The 24,048-nt window shown below is 42.4% G+C and overlaps 1 protein-coding gene across 8 annotated transcripts in view; it reads left to right on the plus strand.

Annotated features, from left to right (window-relative positions):
- rpgrip1l (RPGRIP1 like) overlaps positions 1-24,048 on the plus strand; it is a 298,740-nt gene that overhangs the window by 22,998 nt on the left and 251,694 nt on the right. The window lies entirely within an intron of this gene.

Here is a 24,048-nt window from a genome sequence, read left to right on the forward strand (position 1 = left end):
ACTGAAAATGAGGTGTCATCTGGTGTAGCTACAATGCAGGTCTACTTGCGTGCCAAACAACATAAGCAACAAGTGATAGACAGGGCTAAGCAATCCCACAGCCAACGGATCACATCTAAGCTCTGCAGTGCTACCACATCCAGTCATGAATGGTGATGGACAATTAAACAATTCACTGGAGGAGGAGGAGGAGGCTCCACAAATATCCCTATCCTCAGTGATGGGGGAGCCCAGCACATCAGTGCAAAAGATAAGGCTGAAGCATTCGCAACAATCTGCAAAGTGCTGAGTGGATCATCCATCTCGGCCTCCTCTGGAAGCCCGCAGAATCACAGATGTCACTCTTCAGCCAATTTGATTCACTCTCTATGTGATATCAAGAAGCGGCTGAAGGCACTGGATACTGCAAAGGTCCTGACAATATTCCAGCAATAGTACTGAAGACTTGTACTCCGGAATATGCTGCACCTCTAGCTAAGCTGTTCCAGTACAGCTACAACTAGCATCGACCCGGCAATTTGGAAACTTATCCAGGTATGTACTGTACACAAAGAGCAGGACAAATCCAAATTGGCCAGTTACTGCCCCATCAGTATACTCTCGATCATCAGTAAGGTGATGGAAGGGGCCATCAACAGTGCTATCAAGTGGCACTTGCCTAGCAATAACCATTACAGCCTTGGTTCAAACATGGACAAAAGAGCTGACCTCCAGAGGTGAGATGGAGTTTCTGCCCTTGACATCAAGGCAGCATTTGACCGAGTGTGGCGTCAAGGGACCCTAGAAAAACTGGTGAGTCGGGGGATCTGCTGGTTGCAGTCAGACATAGCACAAAGGAAGATGGTTGTGGTTGTTGGAGGTCAGTCATCACTGCAGGAGTTCCTCAGGGTAGTGTCCTAGGCCCCATCATCTTCAGCTGCTTCATCAATTACTTTCCTTCCAACATAAGGTCAGAAGTGGGGATGTTCACTGATGATTGCACAATGTTCAGCACCATTCCCAACTCCTCAGATACTTAAGCAGTCCATGTCCAAATGCAGCAAGACCTGGACAATATCCAGGCTTGGGCTGACAAATGGCAAGTAACATTTGCATCACACAAGTGCCAGGCAATGACCATCTCCAACAAGAGAGAATCTAACCATTGCCCGTTGACATTCAATGGCCTTACCATCGCTGAATACTCTTCACTTGCTTAGATGAGTTCAGCTCCAACAACACTCAAAAAAAATTTGGCACCATCCAGGACAAAGCAGCCTGCTTGATTGGCACCGCTTCCACAAACATTTACTCCCTCTGCCACCAATGAACAGTGGCAGCAATATATATCATCTACAAGATGCACTGCAGAAACTCACCAAGGCTTCTTCGGCCGTACCTTCCAAAGCCATGACCACTACCATCTAGAAGGGCAAGGGCAGCAAATACATGGGAACACCACACCTGGAAGTTCTCCTCCAAGCCACACACCATCCTGACTTGGAAATATATTGCCATTCCTTCACTGTCACTGGGTCAAAATCCTGGAACTCCTTCCCTAACAGCACTGTGTGTATAACTACACCATAGGCACTGCAGCGGTTCAAGAAGGCAGCTCACCACCACCTTCCAAAGGGCAATTAGGTAAGGGCAATAAATGCTGGCCTAGCCACCAATGCCCACGTTCCGTAAATTAATTCTTTAAAAAACCTCACCAAACTGCAAGCTTGACACTCCGTGCACTCAAAGCAGCCCTCCAGTGCAGACCAAGCAGCACAAAGGAAGCCCTGTTTTTATATTTTCTGAAAAACAACTGATTCAAGATTTTGAAAACCCATTTAAGCTAGCTACCTAATTAACGAGCAGCAGCTTCAATATTATACATGGGTATGGGGAAAAGGCAGGACAATGGCACTGGGTCATAATGCTCATTTGCAGAGCCAGTGCGGACACGATGGGCCAAATGGCCTCTTTCTGTGCCGTTAAAATTCTATGATTCTCCGAGATAGATCATACACAGGGCACTTCTGGCTGAAGGTTGCTGTGAATGTTTCAGCCTCATATTTTGCACTGATGTGCTGGGCTCCCCCATCATTGAGGATGGGGATACTTGTGGAGCCTCCTCCACCATTAAGTTGCTTAATTGTCCACCACCATTCATGATTGAACATGGCAGGACTGCAGAGCTTGGATCTGATCCATTTTTGGTTGGGAATCACTTAGCTCTGTCTATCGCTTGTTTCTTATGTTGTTTGGCACATTGTCCTGTGTTGTAGCTTCACTAGGTTGACATTTCATTTTTAGGTATGCCTGGCACTGCTTTTGGAATGCCCTCCTGCACTCTTCATTGCAACAGGGTTGATCTCCTGGCTTGGTGGTAATGGTAGAGTGAGGGATATGCTGGGTCATGAGGTAACAGATTGCAGTTTTGCTTCTGTCGATGGCCCACAGTGCCTCATATTTGCCCAGCCTTAAGTTGCTAGATCTGTTTGTTTAGCACAGTGATAGTGCCACACAACACGATGGAGGGTATCCTTGATGTGAAGATGGGACTTTGTCTCCACAAGGACTATGCAGTAGTCACTTCTCCTAATTCTGTCATGGACAAATGCTTCTACTGCAAGCATGCTGATGATGATGAGGCCAGGTATGTTTTTCCTTCTTGTTGGTTACCTCACCGCCTTCTGCAGACCGAGTCTAGCAACTATGTCCTTTAGGACTAGGCCAGCTGAGTCAGTAGTGGTGCTACCAAGCCATCCTAGGTGATGGACATTGAAGTCCCCCACTCAGAGTACATTCTGTACCCTTTTCACCCTCAGTGCTCCCGCAAGTAGTGTTGAACATGGAGTATTGATTCATCAGCTAATGGTGGATGGGTGGGGGCTTTTGTGGTAATCAGCAGGAGGTTTCATTGCCTATGTTTGACGTAATACCATGAGATTTCATGGGGTCCACAGTCGATGTTGAGAACTCCCAGGGCAGCTCCCTCGTGACTGTATACCATTGTGCCACCAACTCTGTTGGGGGTCTGCCCTGCAGGTGGGACAGGACATACCCAGGAATGGTAATGGTGGTGTCTGGGATGCTATCTGTAAGATATGGTTCCTTGAGTACGATTATGTCAGGCTGTTGCTTGACTAGTCTGTGAGACAGCTCTCCCAATTTTGGCACCAATCCCCAGATATTACTAAGGAAGACATTGTAGGTCGACAAGACCGGGTTTGCCGTTGTCGCATCCAATGCCCAGGTTGATGTCGGGTGGTTCGTCGGTTCCGTTCCTTTTAGAATTTGTAGTAGTTTGATACAACTGCATGGCTTGCTAGGCTATTTCATAGGGCAGGTGAAAGCCAACCACATTGCTGTGGGTGTGGAGTGACATGTAAGCCAGACTAGGTAGGGACAGCAGATTTCCTCCTCGAAAGGGCATTATTGAACCAGATGGGTTTTTATGACAATGGTTTCATCAGACTTTTAATTCAAGATTTTTATTGGATTCAAATTTCACCATCTGCGATGGTGGGATCCAAACCTGGGTCCCCAGAGCATTACAATGAGTCTCTGGATTACTAAAATGAAAGCAAAATGCTGCAGATGCTGGAAATCTGAAACAAAAACTGAAAATGCTGGAAAAGCTCAGCAGGTCTGATAGCATCTGTGGAGAGAGGAACAGAGTTAATGTTTCAAGTCCGTATGACCCTTATTCAGAGGAAGGGTCTGAAGCTCTGAAGAAGGGTCATAAGGACTCGAAACGTTAACTCTGTTTCTCTCTCCACAGATGCTGCTAGACCTGCTGAGTTTTTCCAGCATTTTCAGCTTTTGTCTCTGGATTACTAGTCCAGTGACAATACTACTACGCAACCACCTCCCCTTAAATGGAACACAGCACTGCCCTGGAGATTGATCTTCAATTACTGAAGGGTTGGGAACCGTAGTTTGATGAGTACTTTCTTACCATCATGACTTATTACCTTCCCAGGGCCTTTCCATTCCTTATCACTCTCTTTTATAGTATACTCAATATCCTGCATTAAAGACTGTCCCAGATCGTCTTATATAATGCCTCAGTATTCTCTGAATTTTCTCAGACCTCAACCTTGATGAAAGCCTGTTTCCCTGCATGTCAAGCATTCATATTTGCAGAAAAAATTGAACTAATGATAGCTTCTTCTAGCGCAGGAGGACTATCACACAAATCAGGAAAGCAATTTGGGAATTTGCTCATAAATCAATTGATAGGGGTTATACCCTCCAGCCATCTGAAGTGAATTCTTTACATGAACCATCCCTGCCAAGGCAGTTAACAGCTTGCAATCAAGTTGATCAACTAAAATTTTATGCAGCATTATTCTTTTCCCAAAGTCCGTTGCTTAAAGGACTTGCAGCTGAGGTATTCAAGATCATGATGTTCGTATTTTCACATGTCTCTAAACTCATTGACAAAATCTCCTCATTTTCAGTCAAAAAATTCACCGGTGTCCCAAGTCTGGCCCTGATCCATTTCTCCATGATGTCTATCATAGCCCTTCTGTCCTTGCTATGTATTATAGAAAGACTAGACCTGGTTACCAGCAATATAAAATGTAGAATGAAAATATTTCTCTTTCTGTCCCACGCTTTTAGATTCATGGTGACTACCTCGTTAAAGTTGCATGCCAGTGGAAGGTTTACAGTAGGGCATGGCAGCATCCTGTAATACTTATTACAAATTCACAATTCTCACCAATCTGTTCATTAGCCACATCTGAACTTTTAACAGACTTTTAACCTTTGACAAATAGCATGAGCAAATTGTCCATTAACTTGAAGACAGTATTTTTCCCCTTATCTGTTTCTTAGCACCAGATGCTACTAATACTTGTCCAATATTCTGATGAGAAACATCCAGTTTCGTTAAGGGGTTAGTGATGTTCGGGCTGTGTAAACTGCACTTCAGCTGACCTTCCACAAGTAATTGCCTTATCGTGCTCTCTGTCAAGTTTCACGTTGTGCCTTTTTCATAGAAGGTTTACTCAATAGCATTGATATCTTAATAAGTACTGATGTAGTCTCTAGTAAGTAGCTTACTCCAGCTATTTTACATGGAAGTATCACTCTTTCGTGACATGACCTTGAGGTGTTATCATCATCAAATCTAAGGCAAATAATACATTTATATTCTTTAACCTGGCATTATTCCTCACTACTTAGTGAATCAAGATAATGTTTCAACCAAACTGTCCCATATAGTATTGAAGCACAAGCATTACCTCATACTAGACTGTTAAAGGGGTCAGTGACTAACACGCTTATCACAGGACTAAACTCCTTGTGACCAGTACGATTTATTCGGATTCATCCTCTTCCTCCAGATTCTCTTCGTCATGTGTCATTTTGTGGACCCTGCTTCTTTGCTTTGGGCAGTTCACCACATAATAATACTTGGAGTCACATCTGGATCACTTATTAACTGTTCCTTAGGCAAATTAATCCCAGGAATGCCTATTATTACTGTTCCAATTTTGTCTTCTGCTGCAAGACAGATCTGCTAAAGGTGCTTTCACTCTCATTCTGCCTTTTTTCAATCCTTCCATTGTATTGAGGCCTGCATCCAGCATCTGGACTAGTTCCAAATCCAGCAATCGTTGAGTCTTCTATTCTTTATATCACTGTGGAATGTCATTTGTTCCATAAAGGCTGAAGGAAATGATTATTCCCATAGGAACTTTTTCAAGGCAGCAAACATCTAATTCAATAGGACCTCCTTCTCCTTGAATCAAATGCCAGTTAAATCCAGTAGCCAGAGCATAATCCAGTAATTTAATCTCTAGAACTAATCAGGACTACACCAACCTAGCTGGTGAACAATTGGTCCCCTTGCTGAACACTCATCCACTGAAGCGGCGGAAGAATCCATCATCACCAATTCAGGCATCTCCAAATTGAATGTTGTCAATCTTTTATACCATTTGTCAAAGTTCATGATATATTCTTCAATGGAATGACCATCTGCTATCAGAAATCTATCAAATTCTGACCATACCTCATAGACATTTAACAGATCATCTTTCCTGTAAATTTTATCCAAGAAGTCCAAAACTTCATCACTATCCAACTGTCAGGCATCCATTTCACAAAATACTTCTGATTTTGCTTCTTGTAAGAAGCGTTAAAACTAACGCCAGACCTGTTTACTTTTTTGCCGCATAGTAACTTGTGCCCACTTATCCACTAGTTATATAGTTCATACTCTGAAAACATTGGAAAGTAATCATACACTTACAATTTATACTTGCTTTCTGCCATTTTCCATAATGGTCACTAGGATTTTAGCTTGCTGTGTAAAAGTGTTTTCTTTGTTTCTCTCCATCACCTTTAGGCTACTACCAAGTTATACTCCAGAAAGCCAGATGGTGAAGGATGGAACTGGAGCCAATCTTTATGTACATTTTTTTTAACAGATGCTTATTTACAGAGTTGCACATTATAAATATGCACCTTCTCATCCAACAACTATAAATTCAGTCTGTCCTTTTTTTTATATTGGAGCACAAGTGAATCCCCAGTTCATGCTCACCACCTACATATGTTTAAATAAAATTAATATACAATTAACACTTTGCTCCTTCAACTCGAGGGGGGTGTAAACTTGTATTTAATTTGTTCATGCATGATATTTTTATACAAGTTCTACAAGAAAAGAAGCAGACCATTTCATTTTCAAACCAAGTGAACATGTTTTTGTAAAGATATCTTTTAAAAAAATTTGTTGATCCAGTTCTATAATGGATTCCAAATGTTCTTCTGAAAACTGAAAGGTCTGCTTAAATATCCTGTGTGTTGTCCAGTAAACCGTTTACCATGGTTGGGGTTAATTGCAAGAGTTTACTACATTTAATTGAATATAAAGATTAAAAGTCATAGGTTTTCGTTCACAGGAATTTCTACTTGTTCACAGAAATCATTAAGCAATTTGCACTCAAATTTATTTGAAAACATTTGAGCCCAAACAGGAAACATTTCACATCTATTTCAGTGTTAGCCAGAGCATCTTGACCTTCCTGTACAGTTACCCATTAATTCTATAAAATTTGCTTTGTATTCCTCATTTTGATTGATCAATGGTGTTGGATTTAATAGCTTTTTTGAGCTTTGTTTGGCCACTTGCAATAGATCCCTTATATCCAGCAAGATCTCAAAACCCCATTCTCACACCTAGAGAAAATAAGAGTAAAAGGAAAATATTTTCAGCTAGACATGTCATCAAGACACGTGCTGTATGAGAGCTGACAAGATAATGTCATTGAATATCATCATTGCAAAAAATGGCTGAGGCAGCTTTCAAGAAGTCATATATAAAAACATTTACAAATCAAAGTGGCAGGAATTTTTTCTGTGGTTCAGGGACAAGAATAGTTTACATTATCTGAGATTCTATGATACAGTGACTTTCATGGCTCAGTCCTGACATCTTGCTTCTCAGAGGGGATTACCTAAAAAATAATGACATACTTGGGTCTTTAACATATAATTTTCAATAAGTTTATGCTGTGCTATTTTGCAGCAGTGCTAACCTTTGCTCAGTGATTATACATTTGCTGCTAAATCAGAAGCTCGTGGGTGTGATTCCCATTTTAGAGCTGTGAATGTACAATTTAGGATGATACTTGAGTACAGTATAGATGCTGTACTGCCAGAAGCATCTTTTGCAGATGAGAAGTTAGACTGAGAAATTACCTGCACACTCGTGAGGTTGTAAAAGATCCCATTGCACAATTTTTAGGGAGATAGAAGAATATCGTAGCCAATATTTTTCCTCAATCAGCACCAGCAAAACATACTAGCTGGACATTAGTTAATTTCTCTTTATGGAATCTTGCTTTGCACAAATTGGCTGCAACATTTTCTATTTTATAACAGCAACTGCAATTCAAAAGTTCTTCAGGATTGAGTACAACAATATGGTGGGATGTTGAATTTAATCAGAGTTTAAGACGGGACATAACACACTAGTTATACAGCAAAAACATATGACCATGATAAGTAGTGAGTATCGGTCCAGCTCGGGCAAGATTGCTGCCATGTATGAACAGCCCACCCTTCCGTCATCGTCTTGAGTTCTTGAACCATTCAGGGGTGTTGGACCATAGTCCTCCTTGACAGTTCTCTTCCACCTCCTATAGTACTGCATTGAGCTCTACCAAAATTTCTTACTTTATACCCTTTTTCAGGTGTGGATTCCTGGATAGATTATTGGCAAGGCCTTATGGTCCTATAATTTATTTTAATTCATAATACCCCATGAAGCATCGACTTCCTTGTCTAAACCTTGGGTTGAAAATTCTGTCTTTAATGCCATTAACCACCATTAGCTTCCTGAGCCTTTGCATGTATCTTCTGGCTTTGATCAATCATCCTTGCCTCATCTTTTCCTTAGTTAAACAAGGTTAAATGAAAAATCTAGAAAAGCTTTGTACTATGGTTATCTATTCATGCATTTATACAACTTTGGACCTTTGTTCAAGCTAGCCACCATTACCACTAGCCTTGTTTCTGCCCTATTCTCTCCCATGCCTTGCTCCTCTTCTTTCTCCAGTGAGATCAGCCCTTCCACTTTCTTTGCATCTTCAAGGTGCACTCCTCTTTGTAGAGCCATGTTGTGAAGGGCACAACAAACCACTATTTGAGAGGCCTTTGCATGTGTGTATTGCAGGGTGTCACCTGACCAATTCAGACAACAGAAGCAGCCTAATGACCTGCTCCAAGTGGGTTGTGGTGAGCAGATGGCTCTCATTATAATGCTCTGAGCCTCTGTTTGTGTCCCTCATAGAGGAGTGAGAAACCATCTCCTCAAAGGATAGCCTTTGTCCCTTAGAATCCCTCCACAGACTTGGACCAGAATTTTATGCCTTTGGAGCAGGTGTGCTGCAATCCTGAATTTGTGCAAGAAGACGTCCCATTGCACTGTCGCGCAATATTATGGTCAGCAGGCATGTGTGGGAGTCAGAATTATGCCCACCAATAATTAAAGGGACAATTAAGCCCATTAAAAGGCAATTGCCCAGAATTTTACGTGGCCTGTGTGATTTAACACTCAGCACATGGGCCACTCAGCCAGGCAGCTATCACGTTTTTAAGTGAAACTCGATCCAGGGCGGGATAAAAGGCGACCGAAGCTTGGCAATTTGAATAGACAGAAGTTTAGCTGTGAGTTTGTTGGAGGTGGTTTTCACATAGTTCATTGCATTTTCTGTGTTTCCTGGAGTAAACTTTGGGTTACAAGCTTTCTCAGAATCTTTCTGCTAAGTTTTTCCTTCAGTGCACTGTCCTGTGCCACCTGTATTTCATCAAATGTTTACTCTGAGGGGACCTCCTCCAAAGAGGAGCAGAGGGCCAGAAGGGAGAGGAGGCCTGTCCGCAGGCAACATCCCAGAGTGTGACCTGTGGGAAGAGAGATGCAGCCAGAGTGGGTGCAGGGCCAACAGGAAGTGCAAGGCAGAAGGGTCCATAGATGACACCATTACCCTGCAGCCAGAGTCTGCATGCAGCACTCTGGCTACCTGGACATGTCTGAGGCCCAGTGCTGAAGGAGGCTCCGCCTCTTGAGGGACACTGTGACCTCCATATGTCAGATCATTAGCCCAGAGATCACCTCAAACTGTGTAGGTGGTCACCCTATGCCAGTGGCTCTTAAGGTTACAGTAACCCTGAACATTTTCACCTCCAGTTCTTTCCAAGGGTCAATAGGAGATCTGTGTGGTGTTTCCAAATCTACTTCCCAAATATGCATCAAGCTGGTTACTGATGCTCTGTTCAGACTGGTGAGTAACTTCATTCATTTTCAGACTGGCGAAGCCAGCCAGGCTGAGCGAACCAGAGGCTTTGCTGCAATTGCTGGGTTCACCTGGATCCAGGGAGCCTTAGATTGCACGCATGTGGCCATTAAGGCACCAGCACGTGAGCCGGGTGCCGCCTTCAACAGAAAGGTGTTCCACTCCCTGAACGTCCTGATTGTTTGCAACCACACAACTCAGATTTTGCAGGTCTGCGCCAGGTACCCTGGCAGCTTCCATGATGCGCACATCCTGTGACACTCCCAGGTACCAAGGCTCTTTGTCGCTCTAGCTTGGTTGGATGATTAGCTCCTGGGTGCCAAAGCCTATCCCCTGCAAAGACGGCTCATGATGCCACTCAGACACCAAAGGACAGAAGTAGAGGAAAGGTACAATCAAAGTCATGGCTCAACAAGGGCGGTAATTGAGAGGACCATTGGGCTCCTCAGGATGAGGTTCCGCTGCCTGACCCAATCAGGGGGAGCACGTCAGCATCCTCCAGAACGTGTCTTGCATATTGTTGCTGTGTGCTGCGCAGTACACAACCTGGTTCTGTCAAGGGGGGACCCATTGGAGGATGAAGGCAACAAGGCAACTCCACAGGCCGCAGAGGACAGCTCAAGTGATGGGTCTGAGGAGGAGCCAGAGGAAGCCACGGGTAAGGGTGTGGATGTGGAAGTGAGGAACATTATGGGAGGCAGGGAGACCAAAGAGGCCTTGATTCTTCATTCTTTCAGCTAGGCATCTAAGGCATGGCTTGAAAGTAAGGGCAAGGGTGATGTCACCTTACTGAATGTTCCTGATGAAGTAATCCTGTCGCCTTTATGTCAATTAATGACATAAAGTTTGCAGCCACTTCCATGCCCATCACCTACGAAAAACATGGAGCACAATCAGGCGATGATACATAGAGATCTTTATGTCGTTGTCCTGTTAGCACAATTTGTACATAGTATAAGTTATATCACCCATGATAACCCCTCTTTTGTTTATAGTGCCTTAAACTTCTGCTTGCGAATGCTGTATCTTGGTGCCCCTCCACTCTCTGGCAGTGGCGTTTGAGGCAGCCTGCTGACTTTGATGTCTTGATGACCTTAGTGGCCATCCTCTGGCCAGTGGAGCCTGTGCAGGCACTGCCTGGGAGGGACATCCAGTGCTATGGCTGGGCACTCCTCAGTCGCGCAGCCTCATCAGATGCGACAGGCACTGGCAGAAAGGTGGAGGAGCGCTGCGTTCATCTGGAGCACCCTGAGACGAACCCACAGATGTGACATGCAGCTCGTCTGCCAGCGTGAGATTGGTTTGAACCTCCCTGCTGACCATTGATGGAAGGGCACCGAGCATAGGAAGTGTGTGCCTCATCCATCCCTCACACTGACCTGCTGAGTTCACTGCCTGTGTGTGGGCATACAGGTCCGAGCGTAACCTCAGAAGCCCCTAATTCTGTTCCTGGAGCTGCCTCTCCATGAGAGTCACATCACTCTCTGCTTGGAGGAGGCTATGCACTCGGAGCCCTGGGTCAACACAGTACTCATGCACCGCATGGACTCCTTCAAGACAGAGACCATGGCACACAGTCAGGGATCGCCACCAGATCTTTTTGTGCATCCTGCTAGATATCCAGCATCTGCTGCCTGAAGGACGACACCAGAGGCTCATCCTCTTCCTCAGCATGGTCCTGGTCTCCAGCAGTCCTCCGACTGCCAACATCCTGGGCACTCCCTGCCTCCACCAATCCCTCATGTGAGGGTGTTGTGTCCTCACCACTATGCACAACCATCTGAGCCGACACACTATTGCTGACTGATGTGCCTGTGACTGCGCTGGTGCTTGGTTCAGAGAGAGGATGTGACGCAGGTGCTTCTGTCCATGACTTCTCGGATATTAAGAGAGGGCTATTCAGGATCTCTGGCGTCATGAGGATGGTGCATCGAAGGGAGGAAGAGAATATGTCAGTTGATAACATCACTACAAAGTGACTGTGCATGCATGATGATTGTTTGTCACAATGGACAACTGCCTCACTGAGGCAATGTGATTTAATAAGTAATGGGGTCTCTTGGTTTGAACTTCCCATTGGAGCTGCCATGATCATTCATCTCTTTGACAGTCCCCCAGTCTCTCATCTGTCCAATCCACTCTTACCTTCCTCCTGGACCCCTGCCTTTCAGTGACCTGTGGACCTTGCTCCACGCTCGCATTCCATGTTGAAGGCATCCATCTCAAACTTTGAAAGAATCAGGAGGTTGGCCACCCCACCACCCATTTGTGTGCGCTCCTGCAGATTATGGCTTCTCTTCTGTACAAACAAAAGTTTTCATTAGTCCACCCTCTACCTGCCACAACATATTAGACCCAGGTTGAGGTGCCAGTCAGATTGAGACACCTCACCCTTGTGCGCACCCAATCCAAGCGGGCATGTCTTGCTGCCTTGGTCGGCACAGAGATATGTGCTATTTGACACTCTGCATCTCTCACTTCTGAGCGCGATGAAGAATGGCCACCCTCCAAGACATCTATACACAGTTCCATGCCAAGTCGGTACTCACCCTTGCGGAGTGCAGAAGATCATTGAACCTTTGCCAGCACTGGGATCCATGTGCAGCACACAACAACATCATGCCCACTCACCTGGACAGCCACCTCCGTCCGGGCCTCCTCCTTTTGGTGAGGTAGCCTCCTCTTGCCATCTCACAGCATAACGATCTCCCACTGGGCACTCTGCCTGCATGCAGGCAGTTGTCAGAGAAGTGGGGGGCAGAGTGCCACTGGCATTCCACTTCTGCCTTGTGTGCCCAACAGCTGCTGAGGTCATAACTCCTGCCAATTCAAAATGTTTCAAGTCTTTCTTGAACAGCTTCCTGAGGCTCCTCACCACCTCTTTGCTGCCTTCAGGGAGCTGCCTGTGCTGTTGCTAATGTCCCCTCCACACCCCCGGTGCCCACCACTCTCCTGCCCCTGCCAGCAGCGCTGAGCCACTGTCAGCGCACATTTTATTCTGGCCGGCCCTTAATTAGCCAGCCAGTGTGAAATCAGGTTCAGCTTGCAATCATGAGCGGGAGCGGATATGGCATCCACTTCCAGGCCTGCTGATTTGTGCATGCACAACGTGCACAAAATTCAGACCTGAGGTAATTGAATAGCTGCAGAAGGTGAGACTGGCAAAGAATGAAAAGAGTCATGGGAGCTGCCAGGAAAGTGTACACCCACATGAAGGAAACTCTTCTTGTTTTTATTTATTCTTTCATGGGTGCTGCTGCTCCTCATCTCCAATGGCCTCAAATTCCTGAGGGTGCAGCACCCATTTCCAGCTGCATATTTCTTGGACCCAGATGGAGCCCAAATATCCTTGCCCACTGCTGCAATGCTAATGCGATATTAGAAAGGTGATGCCCCGCCCCCCAACCCCCGAAGTGGCAAAGTACCTAATGCTAATTCTTCCCCTAACCTGTGTTGGGCAGCTGCATTTTTTTCCCTTGAAACAGTTAAATCCTTTCAGCTCTAATCAGTCTTTTGAATTTTACCACCAAAAATTTTTCTTGCCTCACTGACTCTCACCCAACTTAGTCCACACCTGCCCTCAGCCAGTCTGAGGCAAACAACTCCTGAAAGCCGGCCACCTCCAAGAGAAATCAAGACACGTAAAAGGTTGGGCTTTTAATGAGCACCTTAATGACCTCAATTGATCTCAACAAGAGTGTGGGTGAGTTTGCAGGCCTAACCTCCTCTCACCTCCCCCCCCCACCCCCCCGGCCCTCAAGAAAATTTTGACATCGCGAAAAGAGACAGGATGTTATCGCACGTGACATTGGCACCGTTTTCTTTTAGTTGCCCGCCTTCATTCAGACTTGGTCACAGCAACGAAAATCCACCCCCAAGTGCCTGTGAATAAACTCTTGAATAGCGTACATAATGTTATCTTGATCACCTGACATTGCTGTGCAAACCACAATGTGACCTTATATTTAATGTCCGAGGAATGCAGTGCATTAGAAAGATAACATCTTATTTCGATTTTGCAAAAGTGTCTTTAAAGATCATTTTAAAATCATTTTTCAGGGTAATAGAGGTTTACTTTCCCACTTATAAACAGTTAAATAAGGCTACAGAACACATATAGAGGAATTGCTGACCCTGGTATATTTTGTTGCCTATTTATTTTCTCTATCTTGCATTTACGTACATTCCTTTAATCCCAGAAAGTGTTAGAGAAACTCAGCAGGTCTGGTCACATCCATGGAGAGACAAACTGAGTTAATGTTTCAGGTCCAATATGACCTTTCTTCGGAACTGAAGAAGTTATATTAAACTCCAAACATTAATTCTGTTTCTGTCTCCACAAATCCTGGCAGACCTGCTGAGTTTTTCCAGCACTTTGTTTTTCTTTTAGATCTGCGGCATCTGCAGTATTTTGCTTTTATTCCTTTAATCCCACTAGTTTTATCTTTGGGCTGGATGTTGCTGGAACTGGAGTAAATGTTGTTAATTTTTTCCGGCACCTTTCAACTTGAAAAAAGCTTGCTGTAACCTGTTGGAAGTGTGAACTGTTAAGTGTGGCAAGAGCAGTGGAGCATCCTTAGTTAAAGTTGGAACCAGCAGTGCATCTTCTTAAACAAATGAAATATAAAGTTTAAGAAAGAAACAGGAACAACAGAAGGAGGGTGATTAGAGTGGGTGCATTACAATCAAACCAAGCACAAAAAGGGAAGTAGAGACAGAAGAGAAGACTGGATTGAGGGAGGAAGAAAAGAGACAAAGGGAAAGTAAGAAAAATATGAAAGAACTTAAAATTTGATACTTTTAAAATCTCTAAAAACAATTCACTACATGCAGAAATTAAAATGAACATGTGGAATTATTCCCATTATGGGCCAGAAAGATTGATTGGCTTCCATTAACAATACAATAAAAATATATTTACATTCTTAGTTACAAAACTAAACTTTCTGCAGGGAGCTTATTGGGTAATTAATGTGCAAATCCAGCAAGCCCTTAAAAATAACAGGATGACTAAGGGGGAGATGCCATTTCTGATGAGCAAATGGCGAATCGGTGAATATTGACCAGAAGTCCTGAAGTTTCAACTTCTGCATATCTCTTAATCCCCTGAGTTTGCTGGCTGATTTGCACATTAATAATGGCCAGATTCTTTAACATGCTGTTATTTCTCCAGCTACATCCAGCCCTATATCATTTATTAAGTACATAAATTCATAGCAAATACACATCATTGTTTTAATTATATTTTTGTTTTGTGCATCTGTTTTCTGGTGATGGTATCTCTTTGTCCGCACACCCTATATCCTGGCTCCATTGCTTTTAATTTTGTAGATTAACATTGACTGTTGCCCTGTAACTGAAATAGGCATTTTCAACCCATTGGTGGTTGTCATTCCTGTTACCACTTGGGCTAAAAGAAGCATTCTTGCCTTATTCCCAGGAGTTTTAAGCTTGTTACTGAACCTCATAATTTGTATGAGAAGGTAAATGACTGTAGTGCTGTGTAATGCTGATCTTTGCAAGGAAAGGAGTCTCGAGATTGGCTAAAGAAAATACATTAATGTTTTAACTACAGTTGCAAAATTTAGTTGCTATTCTTATCCAAACAAATTAATTTTTATTATTTTAGAAGTTTTTAATTATGAGATGTGGCCTGTAATTCACCAATGATTTGCAGGCTTGTACGGTAATTTCTTAAAGATATGAAACAAGAAAGCTTATAATACAGTTTATGCAGTCATTTTCATCCTTTTGGCAATTCTGAGTGATTTGAAAGCAACTGTAAGGTAGCTTATTCATGTAAATAAAGAACCAGAATTTAGCTTAATCTTTGGCTTAGTGGGAACATTTAGGGGACAGTGATCATTGTCCTATAAGGTTTAGGATTACGGTGGAAAAGGATATTGGTCAATCCAGAGTAAGAATAATCAACTGGCACAGAGCAGACTTCAATGAGGCAAGAACGGAACTGGGCCGGATAGACTGGAACCAAAGGTTGGCGGGAAAAACAGGAGCTTAACAATGGGCTACCGTCAAAGGGGAGATGGTTTGGGCACAGTCAAGGTATGTTCTCTGAAAAGGGAAGGGTAGGACAAACAAATCCGGAGCTCCTTTGATGACAAAGGAGATGGAAATTAAGTTAAAGAAGAAAAAGTGTGCTTATGACAGGTGTCAGGTAGCAAATACAATTGAGAACCAAGTTGAATACAGAAGGTTCAGAAGGGATGTGAAAAAGCAAATACGAGAAACAAAGAGGGATTATGAAAAAAGACTGGCCGCTGAGATAAAAGGAAATCCCGAAGTATCCTATAAGCACGTTAGTAGTAAAAAGGTGCTAAAAGAAGGAGTTGGGCTGATTAGGGACTATAAAGGGGATTTACATATAGAGGCAAGAGGCATGGCTGAGGTGTTAAATGAATACTTTGCATCTGCCTTTACCTACGAGGTAGATGCTGCCCAGGCCATGGTGGCAGAGGAGGAAACTCAGTTATTAGAAGGGTTTAAAATTGATAAGGAGCAGATATTGGATAAGCTGACGATACTTAAAGTTGATAAGACACCGGGACGGGTTGAGATGCATCCAAGAATATTGAAGGAAGTGAGAATGGAAATTGCAGGGGCACTGGCAGTAATCTTTCAATGTTCCCTGGATTTGGGAGAGGTGCCAGAAGACTGAAGAATTGCAAACATTACGCCCTTGTTCAAAAAAGGTTGTAAGGATCTTCCCTGCAATTGCAGACCAGTCAGTTTAACTTCGGTGGTGGGGAAACAATTATTCGGGATGAAATTAATAGTCACGTGGAAAAATTTTGATTGATTCAGAAGAGTCAGCTTGGATTTGTTAAAGGAAAATTGTGTGCAACTAATATGCTGGATTGTTTTTGAAGAGGCAACAGAGATGGTTGATGAAGGCAAGGCCGTTGATGTGGTGTATATGGACTTTCAAAAGGCATTCGATACAGTGCCACACAACAGACTTGTGGGAAAAGTTATAGGCCATGGAATAAAAATAGCAGTAGCAACATGGATACAAAATTGGCTGAGGGATAGGAAACGGAGATTAATAGTTAATGGGTATTTTTGGGGTTGGAAGAACGTTTGTAGTGGAGTTTCCCAGGGGTCAGTATTGGGACCCTTGCTCTTCCTGATATATATACATGATCTAGATCTTGGTGTGCAGGGGACAATTTCAAAGTTTGCAGTCGACACAAAACTTGGGAGAATTGTAAACTGTGAGGAGGATAGTGTAGAACTTCAAAAAGACATTGGTGGAGTGGGCAGATATGTAGCAGATGAAGTTCAATGCGGAGAAGTGTGAGATGATACAATTTGGTACAATGAACATGGACAGACAGTATAAAATAAAGGATACTATTCTAAAGGGTTTGTAGGAGCTGAGAGACCTGAATTATATGTACATAAGTCATTAAAGGTGGCAGGACAGGTAGAGAGAGCTGTTTCTAAAGTGTATAGTATTCTAGGCTTCATTAATAGGGGCATGGAGTACAAGAGCAGGGAGGTTATGATGAACTTATATAAGACACTGGTTATTCCTCAGCTGGTGTATTGTGTACAGTTCTGGCACCACAGTATAGGAAGGATGTGAACGCATTGGAGAGAGTGCAGAAAAAGTTTACAAGAATGGTTCCAGGAATGAGACACTTCAGTTATAAGGAAAGATTGGAGAATCTGAGACTGTTTTCCTTGGAGAGGAGAAGGCTGAGAGGAGACTTGATAGAAGTTTTCAAAATCATGAGGGTTCTGGACAGAGTAGATAGGGAGAAGCTGTTCTTGCATGTAAACGGATCAAGAACCAGAGGGCACAGTTTTAAAGTGTTTTGCAAAAAGAAGAAAATGCGAGGTGAGGAAAAACTTTTTTCACACAGCGAGTAGTTAGGGATTGGAATGCACTGGCTGGAGGTGTGGTGGAGGCAGGTTCAACTGAGGCATTTAAGAGGGCATTGGATGATTATCTAAATAGAAACAATGCACAGGGTTACGGGGAAAAGGCCTTTTGGGAACCTCTGTCTATCCTATAAGTCCCTTCAGAATCTTGTATGTTTCAATGACATCACCTCATTCTTCTAAACTCCAAAGAATATAGGCTTGTACTTGTTCAACATCTCTGCTACTTCCTTATTCTTCATGATCACTTCTCCTGTCACTGTTTCTAAGATATCAACGTTTACTTTGGCTTCTCTCCTGTTTATGTAATGAATCATCTATGATGGTGTCAATGATACTTGTAAAAGTCTTGAGTTTTCACAATATCAAGTATGCTATATCTACTAGCTCCCCATTATCTACTCTACTATTTACATCCTCAAAAAACTAATACATTTGTCAAATATGATGCCCCTTTCATAAAACCATGTTTACTCTATCTGATCGTAATATGATTTTCTAGTGCATTAAGATTTCCTTAATAATTAATTTCAGCATTTTCCCGATGACTGTGATGTCAGGCTATCTGACCTCTGGTTGCTATTCAAGAATGAAGGGAGAGAGAAAACAGGGGAGTTACATTTGCTAACTTCCAATCCATTGAAACTTACTTGAATCTAAGGAATTTTGGAAAATCACAACCAGTCATTCCACTACCTCTGCAGCAACCTCTTTTAGAACCATAGGCCAATGGCTTCTGAAGACTTGTTGGGTTTTAGTCCCTTAAATTTTTCCAATTTTGTTTTCTGGTGATATAATTAAATTAAGTTTTTCACTCATTTTCACCACTTGGTTACCCTTTACTCTGGTGTTTAATTTGTATCTTCTACTTTGAAGACAGCCACAAAGTACTTGTTCAACGTCCCTGTCGTTTCCTTATTCTTCACATCACTTTTCCTGTCACTGCTTCTAAGGTATCAATATCTATTTTGGCTCCTCTCCTGTTTATATAATGAATCATCTATGATGGTGGCTATGGCTAGATACATGTTAAAATCTTGAGCTTTCCTTAACAATTTGTAGAGAGACGAGAATGATGGATAGATTTACCCAAAGGGAAAACAAGGTAAATGCATTTATTTCTCTGTAAAATTACTGCTTAAAAGACATTAGCTGTGTCAAGACTTGGTCAGAATGATAGAAGAGTAGATTGCAAACGTTTTTGGTACCAGATTTGAATTCTCTTACACTGCATAGCATACAGTATGAAGGAATATTTAGTTTTATTACTTACAGGAAATAATGCACAATAGATGGTAGCTCTATTCTCCTCCCCCTCCTTAACTATTTTCTCTGCTGATCGCTGGTGTACAGGTCTACAGACATCACAACTTTGCCTGTATGGGCAATATTCTTGTGTAAACGTTGAAATTAATTGTTGGCACATTACTGGACTGCAAGGGGTAGGCAGGAGCATCTCAACTGAGCTAATTCTTGGTTTGCCTGATGTGTGTATACTTGCATTTTTTGGTGCAGGAAATTATTTTCCACACTTAGATTTGTCTAAGGTGCTTTGGAAAGAAAACGTTTTGGAAGCCCTGATTTAGATGAATTATTATGAACTGCAACATGATAAAACCCTTCTGTAGCACGGATATGAAATGAGCTTCGCAGTGATCACGTTGTCTACCCTCTTAAGGGAGCAGGGTTCTTAAACATTCTGAAATATGAAGTTATTTTGGGTTCAGTAATTGTAGTTGATAAAGTGTAATGATCACCTACAAATGAATAAGTAACTGAAGGATGACAGTAAATCCAAAAGGAAAAGTACTGCAGGTGCACAAGTATTTTATCATGAGCTCTTGGGCTAGATTAGGATGTCAATGACTAGTAATCATTTATATTTTAATAGACTTTTGAACATCTGCGAAGTAGATATTAATTTGTTCGTGCTTTACAGGAAATGTTCAGCCTAACTATTTTCACAATTTCTCTTGTTATTCAAATGATCATTATCAATAGACACTTTGATACTGTTGCCAGAGACCTTCTGGATAAATCCCACATAGTTGTTAATAGCTTAAAATTTTACTGGCTACGATAATTTACTCAAGGGGAATAATATCGTCATGCCGTACAGGAAGTTTTATGTGACTGTTTTTGAATGTGCAGATCAAATATACAAGAGTCTGGCTGCCAGATTTAGCAGCACAGTTTTACTGCACTTAGCCTGTATAGAAGTCAGGCTTGCAAAGTAATCCAAAACGTTTTCTGTGGAAGATTGCAGAATGCCCCATAATTTTCTAGTTAAGCACTTGGTTTATCGCTCAAAATGATCATAGGCCTTTCCTTGCTTAAAGCTTTTCAGTGAATATTTTTGGAGTGCTAAGTCACAAAGCATATTACACCACTTGTGTCAAAAGAGTCCAATCCCAAATTGTTGATTCTAATCCACTTTTTGAACTGAAATGTGGTCAATGACCTTAAAAACGACTTGCATGTAGTATTGCACAAAAGCTTACAAGTAGGTAAATAAATAAACAGTAGCTTAGTGGAAAATCTGACAGCAGAATGTCCTGATCCTGTACACAGTTTACAAATCTGATAATTCTTGGGAAGTTATGATTCTTTAAAGTTTGCCATTTGCAATCAGTTTGGGGATGAAACTATATTCCATTTTCAATTGGAAAACATAATCATAGTGCAATAAATTGTAACTTTAAATTTTTCAGAGCAAATGTCGGAGCTTCTTCGAGGGCATACTTGAGCATTTTTTTCTGTGTAATTTATACTGATTTAATTTAAACTGTATTGATCATAATGGCTTGTCAAATTTGACTTACTGTATGGATCCAACCTCCCCTGCTTTATTTCCATGTCTGCGCATCCACCAAAACCCCTATATTGCCTATGCTATGACCTTTCATCATGTGACTGTGATCTTTTGTGCCCGCCCTTGCTCCACCATTGATGTAACTTCGAAATCTCAGCTATACCCTCTGATCTTCCTCACAAAAGCAATTGAACTTTCTATCTCTCTTTTTAAAAGCCTTCTAAAAACCCATTTCTTTGACACCTTCACTCCCCTCTCTACACTTGCACAAAGTTCATTATTTATTCCTTTCTTCCTCATTGCATATTGTGGAATAGTTCTCTACATTAGATCCACCATATAAATGCAAACTGTTATTGTTTCTTGGCCCTCTTACACTCAGTCTCAAGCCGGAACTTCAGGAATACTATACCAACTTCCAAGGTATTGCTGCTTTAGCTAAAATTCAATATCTACCATTACTAAAAAAGCCTTTAAGAATAAAGAACTATTTATTCCTGCTCTTGCCCCAGAGCCTGCAAATTTGACCTTTTTCAAGTATATATACAATTTTCTTGTGAAAATTGCTACTGAATCTCCATCTGTCACCCTTTCAAGCAGTGTCTTTGAGACCATAACAATGCCCCACAAAATAAATTTGTCTTATGTTTTCTTGGGTTAATTTGCAAATTAGTTAAACCTGTGGCTTCTGGGCTACCAACCCACCCACCAATTTATTTATTTACATCCATGAGGTGTTGTGACATCAGCAGCAGAATTATTTTCAATCACAATCAGTAACCTCGTGGCCCGGGATATCCCCCACTCTACCATTACCATCAAGCAGGGGGATCAACCCTGGTTCAATGAAGAGTGCAGGAGGGCATGCCAGGAGCAGCACCAGGCATACTTAAAAATGAAGTGTCAACCTGATGAAGCTACAACACAGGACTACTTGCATGTCACACCATGTAAGCAGCAAGCGATAGACAGCTAAGCGAACCCACAATCAGCAGATCAGATGTAAGATCTGCAGCCCTGCCACATCCCCATGTGAATGGTAGTGGACAACTATCCCCATCGCCATGAGCACAGCACATCAGTGCAAAAGACAAGGCTAAAACATTTGCAACCATCTTTGGCCAGAAGTGCCGAGTGGATAATCCAACTCTGCTTCCTCCCAAGGTCCCCAGCATCTCAGATGCCAGTCTTTAGCCTATTTAATTCACTCCACGTGATATCAAGAAATGGCTGAATGAATACTGCAAAGACAATGGACCCTCACAACATTTCTGTAATTATACTGAAGACTTGTGCTCCAGAAATAGCTGTGCCCCTAACCAAGCAGTTCCAGTGCAACTACAACACTTGCATCTACCCGGCAATGTGAAAAATTGCCCAGGTATGTCCTGTCCACAAAATCAGGACAAATCCAACCTGGCTAATTACGGCGCCAATAGTCTACTCTTGATCATCAGCAAAGTCATGTAAGTTGCCTTTGACAGTGCTATCAAGCGACACTTACTCAGCAATAATCTGCTCACTGATGCTCATTTTGGATTCCACCTGGGCTGTTCAGCTCCTGACCTCATTACAGCCTTGGTCCAAAAATGGATAAAAGAGATGAATTCAAGAAGTGAGGTGAAAGTGACTGCCTTTTACTTCAAGGCAGCATTTGACTGAGTGTGGTATCAAGGAGCCCTGGCAAAATTGAAGTCAAAGGGAATCAGGGGAAATCTCCACTGGTTGGAGTCATACCAAACACAAAGGAAGATGGTTGTGGTTGTTGGAAGTCAATCAGCTCAGTCCCAGGACATGCTGCAAGAGTACCTCAGGGTTGTGTCCTAGTCCCAACCTTCTTCAGCTGCTTCATCAATGACCTTCCAACAATCATAAGGTCAGACATGAGGATGTTTGCTGATGATTGTACAATGTTCAGCACCATTCGCAACTCATCCGTTACTGAAGTAGTCCATGTCAAAATGCAGCAAGTCCTAGACAACATTCAGGTTTGGGCTGATGTGGCAAGTAATATTCATGCCACACAAGTGCGATGTACTGACCACCTGACTGAGAAAATCTAACCATCTTCCCTTGACGTTCAGTCATATCAGCCCCATTATCAACATTCTGGGAGTTACCATGGATCAGAAAATGAACTGGACCAGCCATATAAATAGAGGAGCTATAAGAGCGGGTCAGAAGTTTTGAATTCTACTGCGAATAACTCATCTCCTGACTCCCTAAAGCCTGTCCACCATCTACAAGTCACAAGTCAGGAGTGTGATGGAATACTCACCGCTTGCCTGGATGAGTGCAGCTCCAACAACACTCATGAAACTTGACACCATCCAGGACAAAGCAGCCCGCTTGATTGGCACCCCGTCCACCACCTTAAACATTTACTCCACCACCGATGCACAGTTGCAGAAGTGTGTATCACCTACAAGATGCAATGCAGCAACTCACCAAGGCACTTTCCAAACCTGTGACCTCTACCACTTGGACAACAGATGCATCCATTATTTTAAATACAACAAAATGCTTCTCCTGAACTCTCAACATAGTATAAACCTTGAACATATTTGCTGAATTACATTTACATGGTGACACTAAAACACAGAGTTGGAGTAGGCTGCTCTTCCAACTGGCCTCGCACAAATACATTCTGTATGAACTCAGTTACAGAATTTTATTCCAAATCTTTTGATGAAACAAAGCTGCATTTGATATCAAAGGCAAAATACTGAGGATGCTGGAGGTCTGAAATAAAAACAAAGTGCTGCAAGTGCTCAGCAGGTCTGGCAGGATCTAAGGAGAGAGAAACAGAGTTAACGTTTCGAGTCCAATATGACTCTTCTTCCGATCCAAGGAGAGCTGTATTGGACTAGAAGCATTAACTTTGTTTCTCTCTCTGCAGGTGCTGCTGGGCCTGCTGAGCTTTCCCCACATTTAATATAGCCTGCATTTCCTTTAACTGCAATTAGATTGAATAGTTATCCACTAGTTTGTGTGGTCTGAAATAGTTAGATCAGACTTTTATCCATTTGGCTATCATGGACATAGCTCAACAAATTGACACCCATGCCTGTGTATTCAATATATATTAACATATTAAATCCCTGTTTGTAAACAGGAACAAGCCACAGACTTAATAATTATAAATGTTGAACTACATAACCAGACTGGAGCATGGAAATTCGAAAATGTCACAATCAAACTGTTCAGTGCTCTGGTCAGACTGCACTTTGAGTAGTGCATTAAATTCTAGTTCCAGGACACAAGGCTGCAGGGAAGAGCCATGTGGCTTACTGTTATTGTCAAAGGGCTGGACTGGAGAGACTTTGGGAAACAAGTCAAATGAAAGATGATCATATCGAGATATATATGATAATTAAATAAATGGAAAAAATATTACTTTAAGAATATTACTTTAAGCTCTATCATGAGATTAGCACAGGTTTGAACTATCAAAAGGTAAAATTCGAACTGCTATCAGGAAATTTTTGTTCACCAAGTGTTAAGTATATGGAACAGGCTTCCAGGAAGAATAATGGAGGTAAA

Source organism: Carcharodon carcharias, chromosome 7 (genome assembly GCF_017639515.1).
Source record: "Carcharodon carcharias isolate sCarCar2 chromosome 7, sCarCar2.pri, whole genome shotgun sequence".
Taxonomy (NCBI): domain Eukaryota; kingdom Metazoa; phylum Chordata; class Chondrichthyes; order Lamniformes; family Lamnidae; genus Carcharodon; species Carcharodon carcharias.